Raw genomic sequence first — 6,000 nt, 5'->3', positions numbered from 1 at the left:
GTTATTGTTTGATATGCTTGGTATTTCTCGTTTTTGGCGAGATTTTAGCTCCGACCGGACGTAGCTCTACGTCCGGTCGGAGGACCTAATAATTGTTCAAAAATAAGTCTGGATATTCACTTAAAATTTATCATGTGGATTGTGCTTTTATTATGCTTTGATTGCATTTTACTTACGCTTTTGACTTACTTGATTAAAAATTTCACAGATATATATTACAATGTAAATATTTTATTGAAGTCTGAACTTATATTACAACGCATACACAACTCTCATAATTCTCCCCCAGCCACAAAACCGACAGAAGGTTCTCACATCTCACAATCACTTCCTCCCTTAACGCCGGCGACTCCCAGCCTCTCTCCTCCCGGCGCAACGACGAGCCGTTAGCAACTTTTCCCTAAAATTTATCATGTGGACTGTGCTTTTATTATGCTTTGACTGCATATTACTTGCGCTTTTGACATACTTGATTAAAAATTTCACAGATATATATTACAATGTAAATATTTTATTGAAGTCTGAACTTATCTTACTTCCGGTGTTGGGACCTAATAATTCTCCCCCAGCCACAAAACCGACAGAAGGTTCTCACATCTCACAATCACTTCCTCCCTTAACGCCAGCGACTCCCAGCCTCTCTCCTCCCGGCGAAACGACGAGCCGTTAGCAACTCAGCTCTATCGTCACCGTCTAGCCACCCGTGCCTCGCACACAATAACCCCTCTACTGGTCGTCTCAGCAGTCGTACGCCCTCCCTCGCATGCCGCCGCAACTCTTCTGAACTATCAAGCCCTTCTTCTGAGCGCTGCCGCAGCAAACAGGCAGCCTCATCTCCTTCTCCGCCGCGGCTAGCTGCAATGGTATCTTCGTCTCCTGCTTCATTTGTTTGGATAGCGTTTTCTGATCTCTGTCTACGGTACAAACTTACCAGATCTTTCGACATTTTTGTTTGTCATCTCATTGTTTATATGATTAGTGTTTATAAAGTTTGATACAATTTCAATCTTGGCCAGTTCAATGAATCTTTGGTAAGATTATTTAATCCATAAAAAGGTTTTTGTAGCTTGCGTTCCATGGCCTCTTTGAAATCTTTCTATGTTAAAATTTATTCAAGTAGATCTATGTATGCTGAGAATTTTTCTTATGCTAAAATATATATGCTAGAGTTCAATGTTTGTTGAAATCTTTATGTTATAATTCGATGTGCTAAATCTTATACTGCCGAATTCCATATATGCTGAAGTTTATAAATTTGTCCATGAATTTACTTATGTGAATTGAGGACATTACCGCATTAAGACCTATCTTTCCTATGACATGCTTCTCTTATTTACATTAGGGAGATTGGATTGAGTGGCTTAATTTGACGAAATCATTTGAGGACATTTATGAGACACTTCATGATTCAGTCCTCACTTGCCTAGAGCTCATTTGAAAACCTTGACTTGCATGATAGGTTATTTCAATAAAGTTTTTCTGGCCTTAAACACTTTTTTTTTTATCAACTAGTCTATCATATGCATGTTGCATTGCATGGTGGTATGATTGCATTAATTTTTGCATTACTTGATTGCATATCTAGCAATTTTGTCATTTGTAGTAATGACTCTTTGAAGGATGTTAATGACTTATAGCTCGCTAGCGGTGATTGTTATCCTATGATTATTGTTTTAAAGTGTTACATACTTTTCGACCTTATTATGATGAATTTTTCGTAGCCTTGGCCATGATACAAAGAATACCACCATCGCTCTTTATCTCAAATAAATTTTTTTATCAACTCGGGCTAGTCGGTCATAAATAGAGGTTTACTTTGCGCAGTCTAGCCTGCCTTCTTGTGTTTGACCATCAAAGCACTCAATGCATGACACGTACTTTCACCTTCATACCCATGCATAGTGCTTGTTGAGATAAGAGTTTCGATATGATTACTTGTGTATGTGTGGCCCTTATCATGTGATGCATGTGAGACTGCTCAATCCATTTCGATGGTTCCCTTCACCACACACACATTCCAAGCATTTATATCTTCAATTAGAGAGTTTAGATTGATTGTTGATATGTGGTCAGGAGACCCATTGACCATCATTGCCCACTATCAGGTTGACATTTGTTGATTGTGTCATACCACTTTCCACACATGTAGATATGAGTTCTAACTACTTAGAGGGGTTTTGGAGGCTTTCTAAAATAGTGCAGAAATCATAAAAATGGTAATAAAATATAAAAAGATTAAAGATCATTAACATGATAATTTTAAAATATAAAGTTGATCCACCATTTGTGTGGAGTTTAAGTCGTCAAGATGTTTTAATGATTACCACTTTAATTATCCTAATAATAAAAGTCATAAAATCCGCAAAGGTATAAAAATGCTTTGATTAAACCTTAAAATATGTCATGGCCATGCCTTTTGTCCTATCCTATTTAATCTTTAGTTGATTTGGTGGTCTATCCTAATAAGTTATAGCTAATCAATGGTAGACTAATGGATTGCTTCTTGTCAATGTAGGAGATCTTAGGTTTCCTATCATACCCCATATAATGTTGTCTTTAAGCGGTCGTTGTTAGGCCTAGGTGATTTAATAATTTTCCCTAGTTGATTTCAATTAAGCCAATACTGACTAACGGCTTGCCCTAAGGGACCTTAAATGATCCTATATTATTGCCTAATAGCTCTTCCATTCTTGATTCCAATCTTTTCTAGTGTATCCTAGGTAGTGACCATAACCGAGATTATTATTACTAAACCTAGGTAGGCTTAGGTGATTAATAATCTATCCAAATCTATAGAGTGGCTAGTGTTTTGTCTTAGATAGCCTTAGATACTCCTAAGCTATCTAATGGCCTTATATGCTAGTTTCTTCCCTCCTTTTGTTGATCTTAAGTGGACTATTGACTAGCCCTAAACTTCCTCAGTTGACCCTAGGCAATATAGTGGACTTTTCATACCCTTAACTCTTGTTTATTCTTGTTGAGCTTAGATTGTTTAGCAGTATACCCTAATTTATTCTATATGATCTTAGAATTATTATTGGCTTGCGTTAAGTAGTCTTAATTGGCTTTAGATTGTCTAGCGGTTTCATAGCTTTGGTACATTTGACGTACTATGATACAACATTCCACCTTTAGGTGAATTCTCTACATCATTGGACTTTAAGATCTTACAATGGCATAGTTAACTCTAGGTGAATTAAGTTTATTATTACGACCTTTCAAACATATTTGTTTTCCTTAGATAAATAATCATTAAGCCTAAGGGAGGTTAGTCTCACTCCCCTACCTTCATCATTTAGATTTAGGATCTAGGATCATGAGTGGATAGTGCTCACTCCATTAGTTCCTTATAACATATCCCAAAACCTCAGAGGCCTAGATCTTTGATTTAAGATTTGGAGATGGGTTTCTTTATATCTCTGTTCTCTAACAACAAAATATATCAACTTAATCAATTCATAATAAGAGGTGTGAGCTTACCCCTATGGCCTCAAGGCTCTTAGGAGATGCCTTTATGATCATATTATGGTGCAAATGAGCCTACCCCTAGTTATGCAATATGAACTATGTAGAAAGTGAAATCATAATTTTGTTCACATGCTTCCCAATCTAAAGTTATGTGGTCTAATTGATATAACTATATAGAAACACCAACTTTATAAATGATGACTCTATTTCGTAAGCCTGATGAAATTATACGTGTCACATCTAGACACCTTGAAGCCATGTATATGTTCCTAATTTGGTGAGAAAACCTCGAAGTTACTCCAAGAAATCTCACTATAGCTCAAAGGATACAACAACAACAACAACAATAAGCCATTATCCCACTATGTGGGGTCGGTTACATGAATTATTTTTCTCCATTGTATTCATTATAGCTCAAAGGATGAACAAACTATTTAGGAGGGGATTCAATGCTTGCTCTCTCATGTTAAATCGATTAAATGTTTTTGGGGAAAGGAAATGATGATTGCATAAAACTTGATTAATCTTTCACCTTTGAGCCCTCATGTTTTTGATAAGCTGGAAATAATTTAGAAGTGGAAAGAGTTGCTGTACAACTGCCTTAGGTTTTTCGGGGGCAAGGAATTTGTTTACAGTTTTAAAGATAGATCAAAGAATGATGGGAAGACAAACCAATGCATCTTTTTGGGCTATGATCATGATTAGTTTGGCAATATAATATGAAACATTGTATATAAAAAGGTGATTAAAAATAGAAATATGATTTTCTTTGAAGATGAAGCTTATAAAAGTTGAGAAAGAAAAGTTAAAATTTTTATTTGAAACTCGTGCTGGCCCTAACACCAAGCTCTCCATTCATGGTATATGATGCAAATAAGGGGGAAATAACATAATAAGGTGTTAATGTGCATAAAAATGATGTGAAGTTGTAACCTAATACCTATAAAATGTTCTGAAGAAACTCTTTTCAGACCACTAAGTGAATTTGAGATGATCAGCTTGGCAAAGACAATCTTTCATTTTATACTCTTGAAATGAATATGTGATGTTGATAGATGGTGATGAGCCTAAAAATCTATAATGTGTTAATATCATTGAGCATGAGGGTCAGTGGTTGAGGCCCATGCAAGAAAAGATATATATATTTTTCTGCATGAGAGCTATGCTTGGAACTCAAAGAAGTTACGGGTAACAATCATTAAAGAACAAGTGTTTTTTTTAAAGTGAAATATGATAAGAATAGCTTGCAACCAATATACAAGATAAGGTTGGTTGTGAAGGTATTTAACTAAAAGCAAGGAATTGGCTTTGACGAGATTTTTTTCATCTGTAGTGAAGATATCTTCAATTTGATTGGTGCTCATTATGGTAGCTAGCTTGAATCAGGAGATTGAACAGCTTGAAGTTAAAGTAACCTTTCTACATTGTAACTTGTATGAAGAAATTTAAGATAAAAGCAAATGCTTCTTGTATGTAAGTTGTGAAAAAACTTGCATGGCTTTAAACAAGATCAAACATAATTACACAAGAAGTTTGAATCCTTCTTGATTGATCATGAGTACAAAAAGATCACTTTGAATCATTGTGTACTTATGAAAAGATTTCTTGATTTTTTTATTATCCTTTTTTACTCTATATTGATGATATGTTAATTGTTGAGCATGCTACTATTTATAAATGATGATATGTTAATTTGCATTTATCTGTGGCATTTGTATTGAAAGAGGGGAAAGCTTTGGTTAACTCGAGCAATTTATACTAACACAATTCTTCAAAGATTTAATATAAGCAAAACAAATGAAGTATCTTTTCCACTTGCATGAATTCAAGTAAAGCTCTGAGATGAGTCCCAGATTTTTGTAAAATATTCCTTACATATATAAAAAGTAGTAGTGTAACATATTTTGTCATTAGTTAATCTCAAAACAAGGAAAAGATGATTGGGCTGTTGTGAAGTGGATATTCAAGTACTATGAAGGCATTCCCAACCTATGCCTGTGATTCAAAAGTGATGATCTGGTGTTATAGTGCTACATAGTTATAGATTGATTGAGGATGATTCACGTAAGTTTACTTCAGAGTGTTTTTTTCACCGTTCTTAAGAGAATTATGTCATGGCCATATAAGATTTAATATTATATTGCATTATAAACCACAAAGATCAGTTATATTGTTACTATAGAAAAATCTAGTAAAGAGTGGTTATCAATGAAAGAGATTGCTATAGGGCAAAGTTTTAAGAAAGTGATGCTTGTATTTTTGTTTTGTTCATAGTTTCATCCATCTTAGCAAGAACTCATCCTTTCATTTATGATTTTAAGCATATTAATGTGCATTATCACTAGATTTGGAATGTGTTAGAGATAGAGTTCAACTTGAGGCGATTCACTTATACAAATGGATCATGTATGATGACCAAAAACCTTGATTGATACAAAACTTATCATTTTTAGAAAATTAGCAACTTTGGAGAAGTTTTCCACCTCGTGGAAGATGAGATTTATTGGGTTTATCCTTCATTATAAAGTAAGG

General features: G+C 34.7%; 1 protein-coding gene across 7 annotated transcripts in view; it reads left to right on the top strand.

Moving 5' to 3' along the window:
• Positions 1-549: 549 nt before the first annotated feature.
• LOC110095647 (transposon Ty3-I Gag-Pol polyprotein) overlaps positions 550-6,000 on the top strand; it is a 38,628-nt gene continuing 33,177 nt past the window's right edge. For 6 of the 7 annotated variants that reach the window (XM_028691876.1, XM_028691872.1, XM_020821271.2 and 3 more), the window contains exon 1: positions 550-863. The gene's annotated coding sequence lies outside the window, so the exon portion shown is untranslated. Of the gene's footprint in view, positions 920-6,000 lie in introns of all 7 variants that reach the window. The other variant, XM_028691875.1, reaches the window with a different exon arrangement.

This window comes from Dendrobium catenatum, unplaced genomic scaffold (genome assembly GCF_001605985.2).
Source record: "Dendrobium catenatum unplaced genomic scaffold, ASM160598v2 original_scaffold_76759, whole genome shotgun sequence".
NCBI classification, from domain to species: domain Eukaryota; kingdom Viridiplantae; phylum Streptophyta; class Magnoliopsida; order Asparagales; family Orchidaceae; genus Dendrobium; species Dendrobium catenatum.
Note: the sequence above shows the minus strand (reverse complement) of the source record. Positions and strands in the feature narration are given on the sequence as shown.